The sequence below is a fragment of the Capra hircus genome, chromosome 10, assembly GCF_001704415.2.
Source record: "Capra hircus breed San Clemente chromosome 10, ASM170441v1, whole genome shotgun sequence".
Classification (NCBI taxonomy): Eukaryota; Metazoa; Chordata; class Mammalia; order Artiodactyla; family Bovidae; genus Capra; species Capra hircus.
In genome coordinates this window covers 20,219,260-20,233,763 of record NC_030817.1, presented here as the reverse complement: position 1 = coordinate 20,233,763, position 14,504 = coordinate 20,219,260, and the positions used below count along the sequence as shown (strand labels likewise).

The 14,504-nt window shown below is 45.2% G+C and overlaps 1 protein-coding gene across 5 annotated transcripts in view; it reads left to right on the top strand.

Annotated features, from left to right (window-relative positions):
* The window catches only part of SIPA1L1 (signal induced proliferation associated 1 like 1), a 383,207-nt gene continuing 382,477 nt past the window's right edge, over positions 13,775 to 14,504 (top strand). For 4 of the 5 annotated variants that reach the window (XM_005686032.3, XM_005686031.3, XM_013967265.2 and 1 more), the window contains exon 1: positions 14,131 to 14,238. The gene's annotated coding sequence lies outside the window, so the exon portion shown is untranslated. Of the gene's footprint in view, positions 13,877 to 14,130; positions 14,239 to 14,504 lie in introns of those variants that run through there. The other variant, XM_018054010.1, reaches the window with a different exon arrangement.

Below are 14,504 nucleotides of genomic sequence, written 5' to 3'. Positions count from 1 at the left end.
CTTCCCTGTCCTTCCCTATCTCCCTGAGTTTGCTCAAACTCATGTCCATTGAGTAGATGACGCCATCGAGCCATCTCATCCTCTGTCATCCCCTTTCCCTCCTGGCTTCAATCTTTCCAGGTATTGGGGTCTTTACCAATGATTTGACTCTTTGCATCGGTGGCCAAAGTATTGGAGCTTCAGCTTCAGCATCAGTCCTTCCAATGAATATGCAGGGTTGATTTCCTTTAGGCTTGACTGGTTTGATCTCCTTGCAGTCCAGTTCAGTTCAATCGCTCAGTTGTGTCTGACTCTTTGCGACCCCATAAATCGCAGCACGCCAGGCCTCCCTGTTCATCACCATCTCCCAGAGTTCACTCAGACTCACGTCCATCGAGTCTGTGATGCCATCCAGCCATCTCATCCTCCGTCATCCCCTATTCCTCCTGCCCCCAATCCCTCCCAACATCAGAGTTTTTTCCAATGAGTCATCTCTTCTAATGACGTGGCCAAAGTACTGGAGTTTCAGCTTTAGCATCATTCCTTCCAAAGAAATCCCAGGGTTGATCTCCTTCAGAATGGACTGGTTGGATCTCCTTGCAGTCCAAGGGACTCTCAAGAGTCTTCTCCAACACCACAGTTCAAAAGCATCAATTCTTTGGTGCTCAGCCTTCTTCACAGTCCAACTCTCACATCCATACATGACCACAGGAAAAACCATAGCCTTGACTAGACGGACCTTAGTCGGCAAAGTAATGTCTCTGCTTTTGAATATGCTATCTAGGTTGGTCATAACTTTTCTTCCAAGGAGTAAGCGTCTTTTCATTTCATGCCTTGCAGTCACCATCTGCAGTCATTTTGGAGCCCAGAAAAATAAAGTCTGACACTGTTTCCACTGTTTCCCCATCTATTTCCCATGAAGTGATGGGACCGGATGCCATGATCTTCGTTTTCTGAATATTGAGCTTTAAGCCAACTTTTTCACTCTCCACTTTCATCAAGAGGCTTTTTAGCTCCTCTTCACTTTCTGCCATAAGGGTGGTGTCATCTGCATATCTGAGGTTATTGATGTTTCTTCCGGCAATCTTGATTCCAGCTTGTGTTTCTTCCAGTCCAGCATTTCTCATGATGTACTCTGCATATAAGTTAAATAAGCAGGGTGACAATATACAGCTTTGACGTACTCCTTTTTGTATTTGGAACCAGTCTGTTGTTCCATGTCCAGTTCTAACTGTTGCTTCCTGACCTGCATACAGATTTCTCAAGAGGCAGGTCAGGTGGTCTGGTATTCCCATCTCTTTCAGAATTTTCCACAGTTTATTGTGGTCCACACAGTCAAAGGCTTTGGCATAGTCAATCAAGCAGAAGTAGATGTTTTTCTGGAACTCTCTTGCTTTTTCCATGATCCAGTGGATGTTCGCAATTGGATCTCTGGTTCCTCTGCCTTTTCTAAAACCAGCTTGAACGTCAGGGAGTTCACAGTTCACGTATTGCTGAAGCCTGTATTGGAGAATTTTGAGCATTACTTTACTAGCATGTGAGATGAGTGCAATTGTGCGGTAGTTTGAACATTCTTTGGCATTGCCTTTCTTTGGAATTGGAATGCAAACTGACCTTTTCCAGTCCTGTGGCCACTGCTGAGTTTTCCCAATTTGCTGGCATATTGAGTGCAGCACTTTCACAGCATCATCTTTCAGGATTTGAAATAGCTCAACTGGAATTCCATCACCTCCACTAGCTTTGTTCGTAGTGATGCTTTCTAAGGCCCACTTGACTTCACATTCCAGGATGTCTGGCTCTAGATGAGTGATCACATCATCATGATTATCTGGGTCATGAAGATCTTTTTTGTACAGTTCTTCTGTGTATTCTTGCCACCTCTTCTTAATATCTTCTGCTTCTGTTAGGTCCATACCATTTCTGTCCTTTATCGAGCCCATCTTTGCATGAAATGTTCCCTTGGCATCTCTAATTTTCTTAAAGAGATCTCTAGTCTTTCCCATTCTGTTCTTTTCCTCTATTTCTTTGCATTGATCGCTGAAGAAGGCTTTCTTATCTCTTCTTGCTATTCTTTGGAACTCTGCATTCAGATGCTTTTATCTTTCCTTTTCTGCTTTGCTTTTCGCCTCTCTTCTTTTCACAGCTATTTGTAAGGCCTCCTCAGACAGCCATTTTGCTCTTTTGCATTTCTTTCCCATGGGGATGGTCTTGATCCCTGTCTCCTGTACGTCATGAACCTCATTCCATAGTTCATCAGGCACTTTATCTATCAGATCTAGGCCCTTAAATCTATTTCTCACTTCCAATGTATAATCATAAGGGATTTGATTTATGTCATACCTGAACAGTCTAGCGGTTTTCCCTACTTTCTTCAATTTGAGTCTGAATTTGGTAATAAGGAGTTCATGATCTGAGCCACAGTCAGCTCCTGGTCTTGTTTTTGTTGACTGTATAGAGCTTCTCCATCTTTGGCTGCAAAGAATATAATCAATCTGATTTTGGTGTTGACCATCTGGTGATGTCCATGTGTAGAGTCTTCTCTTGTGTTGTTGGAAGAGGGTGTTTGCTATGACCAGTGCATTTTCTTGGCAAACTCTATTAGTCTTTGCCCTGCTTCATTCTGCATCCCAAGGCCAAATTTTCCTGTTACTCCAGGTGTTTCTTGACTTCCTACTTTTGCATTCCAGTCCCCTATAATGAAAAGGACATCTTCAAGAATCTTCTCCAGCACCACAGTCCAAAAGCAGCAATTCTTTGGTGCTCAGCCTTTATGGTCCGACTCTCACATCCTTACATGACTACTGGAAAAACCACAGCTTAGACTATAGGGACCTTTGTTGGCAAAGTGATGTCTCTGCTTTTTAATATGCTGTCTAGGTTGGCCATAGCTTTCCTTTCAAGGAGCAAGTGTCTTTTAATTTCATGGCTGCAGTCATCATCTGCAGTGATTTTGGAGTCCAAGAAAATAAAGCTGTTTTAAGGTCCTGGGTACATATGAGCTAGCAGTGTTGCTCTTTCTTACCTCTTTGCTCTTCGGTAAAGGCTAGATGACTTTATGATCCAGCTGTCCTGCTTGGTGTGCCCACTGGGGGACATGCTCCTCACACGCGTCCCCTGCACTCAGAAACACATCAGGTGTGATCCCTCCTGCAGAATCTCGCTGTGCTCTCCTTGCAAGCCTTGAGGCAGCTGCAAGCTCAAGAGACCCTGCAGTTCCTGGGTCCTTGTGAATGCTGCTTCAGCTCAGGCTGGCAAGGGAACAAGCCAGATGGTTCTAGGAGGCCTCAGCCTACCACTTCCAAGTTATGAGCAAGGCTCTTTTCATTTCTAGGGATTTAAAAAAGACACAGGAGTGGAGAGAGACCTTTTTTCCCCCCACCTTCTTCCTCTGACACATCCTCAACCATGAAATCTGATGAAAGGACTAAAGAGACAAGGGTGAGTGAAAGGAAATTTCCAGCTCCTAAGAGAATATTCAAGTTATTTAAAAGAGCAAAGAGTTCCCTGAAAGAAGATGCAATTGGAGAGGTGAATAAAAACATTTCAAATGATCCAGAGATGATTTCTTTTACAAATGACTGCTGGAGTCATATGTGTTGATGTCTATACAGAAAAGGGTCAAAAGGATGGAGGAACTAGGACTTTGAGTTCTCCTGGGATTTTTACCGAGCCATGGTAACAACAACAACAAAATCAGAAAACCAGGAATGGTGTGAACAGCCCAGTGGAGTATGTTTCAAAGGAAGATACCTATGAGAGGGATGAGAATATTTGTGAGGGTAATTTTAATTAAAATGTGATTTAATATGAGATATCAGCAATTATAAGCCACTGCCCCATTTATGACTCTATTTCTGACCTCTTCTCTGACCCTTGGATTTCTAAATCTCAAGCTTTAAGCATGCTATAATCTTCTGGTACAAATTTGAATATGTCTCTGCCTTGATGAAAATCCTTCAATGGCTCCCTGTTGCCTACAGAATAAAGCACAAGCTCCTGAACATGTCACACAGAGCCCCTTGTGACTAGCCTTTCTTTTCTCTCGCTCACACGGGTGCCTAAACCCTAGATTGTCTCCATACCACAGGCCCCAGTATCTTCATGGGTCAAAAATCTCAAGGAAGCTTCCTAACAGCAAGATGCTTTTTTCCCTAATATCAGGTAAAGTCACTTAGCAATTTGGCCTTTCCATCAGGATGCAGCCCTAATTCACCTTTGCTGTTAAACCTGTTCATTTATTCCATAAACATTTATTAAATGCCTTGCTTGTCTTAGAAACTACGCTAGAAAGTGGGGATTTAAGAGTAACCAAGACAAGACACGTAGCCTTCCTAAGAGTTTATACACTGAGAAGACTCTGTGTATTAGTTTCCTGTTGCTGCTGTACCAAATTACCACAATTTTCCTGGCTTAAAACAACACAAACGTATTGTCTTGCTGTTATAGAGGTCAGAAGTCCAAAGTGGGTTTCACTGGGCTAAACCCAAGCTGTCACCAGGGCTTTTCACTTTCATGCATTGGAGAAGGAAATGGTAACCCACTCCAGTGTTCTTGCCTGGAGAGTCCCAGTGACGACGGAGCCTGGTGGGCTGCTGTCTGTGGGGTCGCACAGAGTCGGACATGGCTGAAGCGACTTAGCAGCAGCAGCAGCAGGGCTATAATCATTCTGGAGGCCCTAGGGAACAAGTCATTTCCTTTGCCTTTTTCTTGCTTCTAGAGGCTGCCTATACTCCTTGGCTCATGGCGCCATCCTCCCACGTGGAGTGTGATCACCTCTCTCTGCTGACTGTTTCCACGATCGATTGGTACACCTCTGATTCTGATTCTCCGCCTTCCTCTTAGGATTGTATTAGAGCCACTTGGATAATCCAGGATAATCTCCCCATTGTGAGATCTTTAACCACATCTGTAAAGTAGCTTTCTTTTTAAGATTTATTTAATTTTTTGGCTGTGGGGGGTCTTCGTTGCTGTGTTGGGCTTTCTCTCGTTGCGGCAGGTAGGGTGTGACTAGAGAAAACCCACACAGTTCTAGCTGTGGTGCGAGGTCTTCTCATTGTGGTGGCTTCTCTTGTTGCGGAGCAACACGGCTTTAGGGCACCTGGGCTTCAGTAGAGGTGGCAAGCGGGCTCAGTCGTGGCTCACAGGTTCCAGGGCACAGGCTCAGCAGTTGTGGTGCCCGGGTTCAGCTGCTCCACAAAATGTGAGATCCTCCTGAAGCAGGGACTGAACAGGTGTCCCCTGCATTGAGGTCGATTCTCAACTGCAGGACCACTGGGGAAGCCCTGTAAAGTAACTTTTGCCATGGAAGGTAACCCAGTCACAGGTTCCAGGCATTCCGACATGGAGAACTAGTTTGCCTACCTTACTCTGTTAGCCCTTTTACTTTGTCTTTACAACAGCACTATTTGCTCATTCAGGAGCATGCATTGAGTGCCTACTATGTGGCAGACACTGTTCTAGGTGCTTGAAACACAGCAGTAACAAAGCAGACTTTCTAGATGAGAGATAGACAGTAAACTAGCAAACAATTAAATGTGGCTGGGAGTGATAAGGACTCCAGAGAAGAAGAAAGTTGAGCGAGGAGCCTAGGAAGTGTGAGATTGGAGTGGCTGCTATTTCATAAAGGGTGAGTGAGTGTAACAGTCAAGTACCAGTTAGGAGAATGGAAACCAGGATTGATAGTTCAAAAAAAAAAAAAAAAAAGGAATTTAACATTGGGGAACTGTTATACAGGTGATAGGAGGGCTGAAAGGCCAACCAGGATGATGAGGCAATGCAGAGATTCTTAACTAGAAGGTTGTTGTCACCTTTAGGCTAAAGATATCACCAGAGCCAGGGATAGTTCTTACCCAGTACAACCTGGGGCCAAAGAAGAGATACATTAATATCTGCTACTAAGACACTGCCTGAGGCAGACAAAGAGGAGAAAGTTCTGCCCTTTCCATGTTCTTACATTCCTCTCCTGCTTCTCAGTGGATGAACCCAGCCAGCTGAAGGGCCCAGACAAGGAAGCCTGCGAGAGACAACCCAGCGGTAGGGGGGTCCACTCCCAGCAAGATATCACAGGAGGAAAGACAGTAGCCAAGAGCAAGACAGCCAATGACCAAGCAGGTTACCTTGGAACAGACACCTAAAGGAACTCAGAAAGTGAGTCAAGCAGACACCTGGGGAAACAGTGTTCCAGGCAGAGGGAAGAGCAAAGGCTAGTTTGGCATTAGGGTGCCTGGTGAATTCAAAGAACAGAGATGCGGGTGTGGCTGACATGGGGTTGCTGGGGGTGGGAGGAAGGAGTTGAGGTCAGAGCTCTAGATGGGAGAATAAACAGCTCTCCAGGCCAGAACAGGAACTTTGACCTTTTCTCTGAGTGTGATGAGAAAATCTAGAAGGCTTTTGAGCAGAGAAATGATCTGATCTGAGTTGCTTATGCTCCACATTCTGGTCCTGTGTATCAAATGAAATATTGAGAGAAAGGGTAGGAATCGAGAGATCAGTGAGGGAGACTCTTGTGATAATCCAAGTGAGAAATGACTTGAATCAGAGAGGGAGTGTGGCAGAGGAAGATGATTGCATTCTACACACATTTTGAAGGAAGAGCCAACAGAATTCGCTGCAGGTCTAATGTGTGCTCTGAGAGCCAGAGTAGAGTCAAGATGACTCTTAGACTTTTGCTCTGAACAAAACCCTCTGAATCTCTGGAAGGCTGCCCTTAAGTGAGGTGGGGAACCTGTAGGAGGGCACCGGTGTGGGAGGAATGTCTGGAGCTTCCAAGTTTTAGGCATGTGAAGCTGGAGATACCAACGGCACAACCGATCTGAGATGTTGGGTTAGAGGTGCATGTTCAACTCCAGAGTCTGGGAAGGTCTCTGAACTGGAGATGTGAGTGGAAATTTCTGGATTGGAAATTTGGGAGGTGTCAGTATATAGATGGTTTTTAAGCTATAGGACTGGTAAGATTGCCATGAATTATTAAGAGACCACAATGAGAAGCTGTCTAAGGACTGAGTTCTGGGGACTTCTATGTTTAGAGGTTCAATACTGAGAAGGCCAGAAAGGTAGGAGAAAAATAAAGACAAACTCTTTTTTAAAAAAATTAAATTTATTTGTTATGTAGAAAAGACTATTTTTAAAAAATTTATTGGCTTATAGTTGATACACAATGTTGTGTTAGTTTCAGTGTATAGCAAAGTGATTCCGTTATATGTTCACATGTATTCATTCTTTTTGAGGCTCCCCAGGTGGCGTTAGTGGCAAAGAACCCACCTGCCAATGCAGGAGACATAAGAGACTTGGGTTCCATCCCTGGGTTAGGAAGATCCCCTAGAGGAGGGCAAGACAAACCATTCCAGTATTTTTGCCTGGAGAATCCCATGGATGGACAAGACTGATGGGCTACAGTCCATAGGGTTGCAAAGAGTTGGACACGACTGAAGCAACTTAGCATGCACACACTCTTTCAGATTCTTCACTCATATAAGTTATTAAAGAATATTGAGTCCCCTATGCTATACAGCAGATCTTTGCTGGTTATCTAGTTTATATATAGTAGTGTATATAATCCCAGGATCCTAATTTATCCCTCCCCTCACATTATTATTTTTTACAATTTAAGTATAGTTGATTTACAATGTTGTGTTAGTTTCAGGTATCCAGCAAAGTGAATCAGTTATATATATTCATATGTTCATTTTCAGATTCATTTCCCATGTGGGTTATTCCAGAATATTGATTAAAGTTCCCTGTGCCATACAGTAGGTCCTTGTTGGTTATCTAATTTACATATAGTAGTGTGTATACGTCACTGATGACAATCACTCATGACAAACTTAATCCAGAAGCCATGTGAAATGTTTCAAGGATAAGCGTGATCAACTTCTCCCCATAGGATGAGAAGTCAAATGAGGTGAGGATAGGAATTGCCTACTGGATTTAGCAATGAGGCAGTCACCAGGGACCCTGCGAAGATCTGTTTTTCCTGGAGTGGTGAATGAGTAAGGCTGCTCAAGAGAGGATTCCAGACAACGGGAGGAGAGGAATAGCAAGTGTGAGAAAAACTTTTGACGACTCCAGTGGCAAACTGAAGCAGTGGAAAGATACGGAATCTAGGACATGTTTTATTTTTTACCAGGCAGCATGTTTATAAGCACTCAGAAATGATTCTACAGAGGGAAATTTTCCTGATGCAGGACACAGAGGTGACAGTTGCTGAATCAATGTCCTGGAGTCAAAGAACGGGTATATAGGTGGTGAGGTTAGCCTTGGCTAAGAATATTGAGAATTTATCCTAGGTACCAGAGGACAGAGATTACATGCAGACAGATACAGGTGGGTTGGTAGATAGGGAGGGATGGAGTGTGTGCTAAATTCTCTTCTGATTGCCTCTATTATACTAAGAAAAGAAGCATGGCTGGGGAGTTCCCTGGCAGTCCAGTGGTTAAGACTCTGCTGTGCTTCCACTGCAGAAGGTGAGGGTTAGATTCCTGGTCAGGGAATTAAGATCTCACAAGCTGTGCTACTTGGCCAAAATGTGGAGAAAAAAAAAAAAAGAAGCAGCGTGGCAGTTATCTGTAAGTAATAAGCCAGACATTTGAAGGAGGAGGAGAAAGTGTGAAACGATCCTTTAGAAGAGTAAGAGAGTGGACAGGAAGTGTAGTAGTTTTGCTAAGGAATGTTCATTGATTATAAAGTAGTTGATGTTTCAAACATGTAATAAATACTTTATCTGAATGGGAGAATGAGGTGTTCTAGTTCAGTTCAGTTGCTCAGTTGTGTCCAACTCTTTGCGACCCCATGAACTGCAGCACACCAGGCTTCCCTGTTCATCACCAACTCCTGGAGCTTGCTCAAACTCATGTCCATCAAGCTGGTGATACCATCCAACCATCTCATCCTGTCGTCCCTTTCTCCTCCTGCTTTCAAACTTTCCCAGCATCGGGGTCTTTTTCAATGAGTCAGTTCTTTGCATCAGGTGGCCAAAGTATTGGAGCTTCAGCATCAGTCCTGACTGGTTGGATCTCCTTGCAGTCCAAGGGACTCTCAAGAGTTTTCTCCAATGCCACAGTTCAAAAGCATCAATTCTTTGGTGCTCAGCTTTCTTTATGGTCCAACTCACACATCTATACATGACTACTGGAAAAACCATAGCTTTGGCTAGATGGACCTTTGTTGGCAAAGTAATGTCTCTCCTTTTTAATATGCTGTCTAGGTTGGTCATAGCTTTTCTTCCAAGGAGCAAGCACCTTTAATTTCGTGGCTGCAGTCACCATCTGTAGTGATTTTGGAGCCCAAGAAAATAAAGTCTATCACTGTTTCCATTGTTTGCCCATCTATTTGCCATAATGTGATGGGACCAAATGCCATGATCTTAGTTTTTCAAATGTTGAGTTTTAAGCCAGCTTTTTCACTCTCCTCTTTTACTTTCAAGAGGCTCTTTAGTTCCTCTTTGTTTTCTGTCATAAAGGTGGTACCATCTGCATATATGAGGTTATTGATATTTCTCACTGGCAATCTTGATTCCAGCTTGTGCTTCATCTAGCGTGACATTTCGCATGATGTTCTCTGCATATAAGTTAAATAAGCAGGGTGACAATATACAGCCTTGACATACTCCTTTTACAATTTGGAACCAGTCCACTGTTCCATGTCCAGTTCTGACTGTTGCTCCTTGACCTGCATACAGATTTCTCAGGAGGCAGGTCAGGTGGTCTAGTATTCCCATCTCTTGAAGAATTTTCCACAGTTTGTTGTGATGCACACAGTCAAAGGCTTTAGCGTAGTCAATGAAGCAGAAGATGTTTTTCTGGAATTCCCTTGCTTAGATGTTCTAAGACACCTAGTATTCAGGTCAATAGAGTTATATCACCTAGGCTGAAACAATTAAACCCTAAGAGTGAAATAGCATTAGATATAATTTAATCTTGAGTGATTTGAGGGACACTTTGGTCCTTCTTTATGCGTGAGTCATTTCTCTGAATATCAGTTAGTAATACCTTGTAGATGTATAACCAGTAACAGAGGTTATCATGTGAAATGATAATAGGCTGGATAAACTACATTTTAACTGTAAAACATACAAATGTGAATCCATGTTTATAATATTAAAAAGATATATTTTCCTTGCTTGGTAAGACTTTTGTGTTAAAATTCATTCCATATTTGGTATATTAGGGCATGTTGTTGGGTAGAAGTGAATAACCAGAGGAAATGAATTCAACTGTCCATAGAGTTGAAACAAACTAAGAAATGAACAGGGAGAGAGTTCTTATCAGAGGAAAGGTTACACATCCCTGGAGCATGTCAGGGAGGGGGCTGGGCAGAGGTGGATAGAGAGCCAACGGAAGGAGTGGACAGGGAGTGACTGAGCTCTAACCTGTGCTTGACAAACTCTCTTTTCCTTTCCCTCTCCTGCTGCCCCTTATCTGTCATTTGGAGACTCCAGGAAGGTCAGGGAAGATGCAGACGGAGTGCCTGATCCAGAGAGCCATGAAGCTGGAACCTCAGCTTTGGTGGATTTTGCCTTTTATCTTTCTCAGAAATACTGGTGAAAGTTTTGCCGCGAACTATTTAGGGGTAAATAGTTGCCTAGGGTCTCGAAAGAGTAGTTTCTGGTCCCTAGGACAATCTCTACTATTCCACCATGCATGAAGGTTAGGGAAATTATCTTTGTAATTTGACTCTAATACCTATCTCTTGAGCCTGGTAAGAAACATTGAAAAAAGTTAATAGATTTGGCTAGCACTTGGGTCAGTTATTTCAAAAGTATCAAATGGCTATCCGGGAGTCATAAAACAGGTGGCCTTGAAATTGTACTGTGTTTGTGGATTCAGATTGGCAGCCATCCTTTAAGGGCAAAATTATGTTGAAAGTTGAGCCAGGGTGAATGAACAACAGCCTATTTACGATACAGTGCTATGTTATGAAAGACAGTTCCTGAAAACAGATCAAGGGGATTGATGGTAATACTCCAATGTGTTTCTTTGTAAAAATTTGATGTTGAAAATACTGGTCTGTGAATTTAAGACTCACTCTTCTTTCCTTTCTTCCTTCGATTTTTCCTTCCTGGGTTCCTTCCTTCTTCCCTTCCTTCCCTCCATCTTTCCTTCTTCTGGTTACTTTTGGAGGGGGTGTGGATGTATTTAGTTTGGGTTTTTGTTTTGAGTTGGCATATTTATTAAATAACAAGAAATAACTATCTGTTTTCAGTTAGTGTAAAAGCAAATAAAGAACAATGGATCCCCTTTGAAATTATTGTAACATGGTTAATATTTTTTTTTAATACTTGAGAAAAGAGAACTTTAAAAGTAACCTGTCAGCATGTAGCTGAACTTGGTGAAACTCAGCTACTTTAAAATGAAACACTTATTTTAAAAACTGTTTGACATAAATGGAAAATATCTTTTGTTACTGAAAATTTGTATAGGTCTAAGAGCCATAGAATTTTAAACTGTAATGACCTAACATGTAGACTACATCTCATTTTAGAGATGAAGAATCAGAAAGATTAAATAACTTCTCTAGGAGACTCAATTATTAGCAACATAGAAAAGTTCAAATCCTAGTTTCCTGTCTTTGTCCAGTACTTTTTTTATCACTATATCACTAGGTTTCTAATATAAAAGCTTTCAGTGACATAACATTAAAGTTTGCACCTAACCTAAAAGAATCTTTATGGGTTTCTAGTTCTAAGGGACTGATTTAAATAATGGTTTAAAAATTATTAAAAAATAATGGTTTTCCCATATTTATGTAAATAGTGATGAACTTTTTAAATTGAGCTATAATTCACATACCATGAAATCTATTTTTACTCATTCATTTTGATATAAAAGTTTAAGCTTAACTTCTAGTTACAGTATCCATTTTACTTAGGAGTGAGTATATAAAATCCCCTGGAGAGGTAAACAGCATTTTCAATATTCTTGCCTGGAAACTTCCATAGATTGAGGAGCCTGCCAGGGGCTATAGTCCATGGGGGTCGAAAAGAGTTGGGACAGACTGAGCGCGTGTGTGCACAGACACACACACACAGACACAGACACACACACAGACACTCTTATACTCCCCTAAAGAAAAATTTCTACATTTTGGAGTAGGGATGATGGCGTCTGAAGAAGCTTCATGATTCCCCCTCTCCATGGTGAATAGGGTTTTTTTTTTTTTTTGAGACAAAGATGGAAAAAGAGAAAGGAGTGATTATAAATACTGAAAAACAGATAATTCTGTGTAACAGAAAGAGGAGGACAGTTTAACAAAGTCAAAAACAAAACTATGCAGCAGAAACACAGTCTAGGCCCAAATACTTTCCAGGGAAGGTGAGGGTACTGAGGTACCTAGGACAAGCATAGCTTTTTGCGTTCATTCCCGCGCCCCCGACATTAAATACTTATGTACCGAGCCTGTGGAAGCGCTGAGGATAAACACAAAGATGGATAAGGCAGATCCTCGAGGAGCTCAGCCTGGTCGTGGCAGTGGCGAAAAGGAGTTAGGGTGGGGTAGTGGGGTGAAGAGGTGCGGCGGGGAAGAGTGTATGGAGTGGTTGGAGTAGGGTATGGAGTCGGTGGAGGTTGGGGGCTGAGGTTAAGACAGGAAGGTTGAAAAACTGAATATATGGTAGGAAATTGGGGGTTCACAGATGTGCTGACTTCTGTGGCAGAAATCTGTCCCAGGACCTCTTAAATAATTAGCCTCATTTGCCAAATTTGGCCAGATGTCATGATGCAGGTAACCCTCTCGAAGAGGTTTAAAAGTCCTTTTCCCGCTTCCAGCCCTTGCTTTCGGCACCATTATTAGGGCGTCGGGCAAGGGAAGGTGCAAACCTGCACCCACGTTTGCAGCCTGGGCTCTCTGCAGGAGACAGGAATCCAGGGCTTTGCCGTCGTCATAGCAACTAGGAGTTCCGCGCTCCCCTGCCCCCCCCCATCTTCTAACTCGTTCTTCTTCCCCCGCCGTCTGGGCTGAGTTGTCACTTATCTCGCGAGATTTGAGCGCAGCTCTGAACAGCACAGCGGTGATCTCACCCGAGACTTGGGGAGCGACGGTGGGAGGGAGCGAAGGAGGGGAAGGAATGGGGCGGGGGAGCCGGGAGGGAAGGGGAGGGGAAGGGCGAGTGCGGCGCTGCCACCGCCGGCAACTTTGTGAGCGAGTTCACTGTATGCGTGAGCAAGTGAGCGAAAGTCAGAGCGCCGCTGAGTCCCCGGGAGGAGGGTCCCCGGGGAGGGCCAGGTCTGGGCTTCAAAGGCCGTCCACCCCTCCACCCTGGCCCCCCACAGGCCGCTCCATCCTCTCCCGCCTTCGTGGCTCCCTCCCCATTTCCTCCCCCACCAACCCTCCCGGGCCTTCTCGCCCCCCGTCTTGCACTTACCTGTCCCCTCCCCCCCACTTGGCACGCACTTCCCCTTTCCCCAGCGTCCACCTCGGACCTCCCCCCCACCAGCCACTCTGCACTCACTTTCCGCGCCGGCCGCCCCCTCGGCTGTTTCTTTTTTGGGGGTTAGGCGGGCGGGATGGGGGGCGCTGGACCTCGGAGGCGGCGCGAGCGGGGCCCCAAGCGCCCAAACAATAGTTGATGCCCAGGGACTTGGGGGGTGCGCCTCCGGCACCACCCCCCCCCCCATTACGCCGAGAGCGCAGTCCCCCGCCGGCTTTTCTCCAGCCTGCATTCCGGGTCCCCTTCTGATCAAGGCTCGGGAGTTGGGCTGATTGCGCCTCCACCTCCCCGATCCCCACCCCCCCCTCCGCGCGGCGCCCGACCTGGCCTCGCAGCCTGCGGTTATCCGCAGAGGAGGCGGCGAGTGAGCGCGCGCCGACCGTCTACACGGTTTCTCTCTCTTTTTTCCCCCCAAGGAGAGCGCGCGGCGGACGCGCCCGGACGCGCGGCGGCACCGGGAGGCCGGGCCGAGCGGTAAGTGGCTCCGGCGCCCGGAATTCGGGGAGGGGAGTTGGGGGGTGCAAGACTCTTGACAGCCCCTACCCCATTTCTGGCTAGGACGCGGGTCCAGGGCACGGAGCAGTACACCGGGAGGCCGGTCAAAGTTTTTAATTTCCGATTTGGTGGCGTGCTGATAGCGCAACCCGGCGGGGGCGAGTCCGAGCTGCACCGCGCCCGGCGCGCGCGCGCGCGCGCACCTCGGAATCTGAATCTGCACAACTCTCCGCCAGGCGCCTGTGCGAGAGGCCGGGAGACCCGCGCCCCGGTACGGGCGGCTGCGCCCACTCAGCCGCTCTCGTTTCCTCCCGGCTGACCCTTCCCCTTCAGTCACCTGGGTGAGCGCTTTGCACGCTGTGCTGGAGGGACAGGCCCAGAGGTTTGATCGTGAGAAAGGGGGAAGAGCAGCTCGGTGCCCGTGGGTGGTTCATTTCTCTCCCGGGGGTCTGGTGGGGAGCGAAATCCTAGGATGCTCTAACCTGCTTTTTCTTGGAGCAAGTAAACCACGAGAGGGCTGAGGCGTTGTGAAGGTACTGCAAAAAAGAACTTTTTCTTCTTTGCCCCATCTGTTTCCAACTTCGATCCTGACCTTAAAAGAAATTTG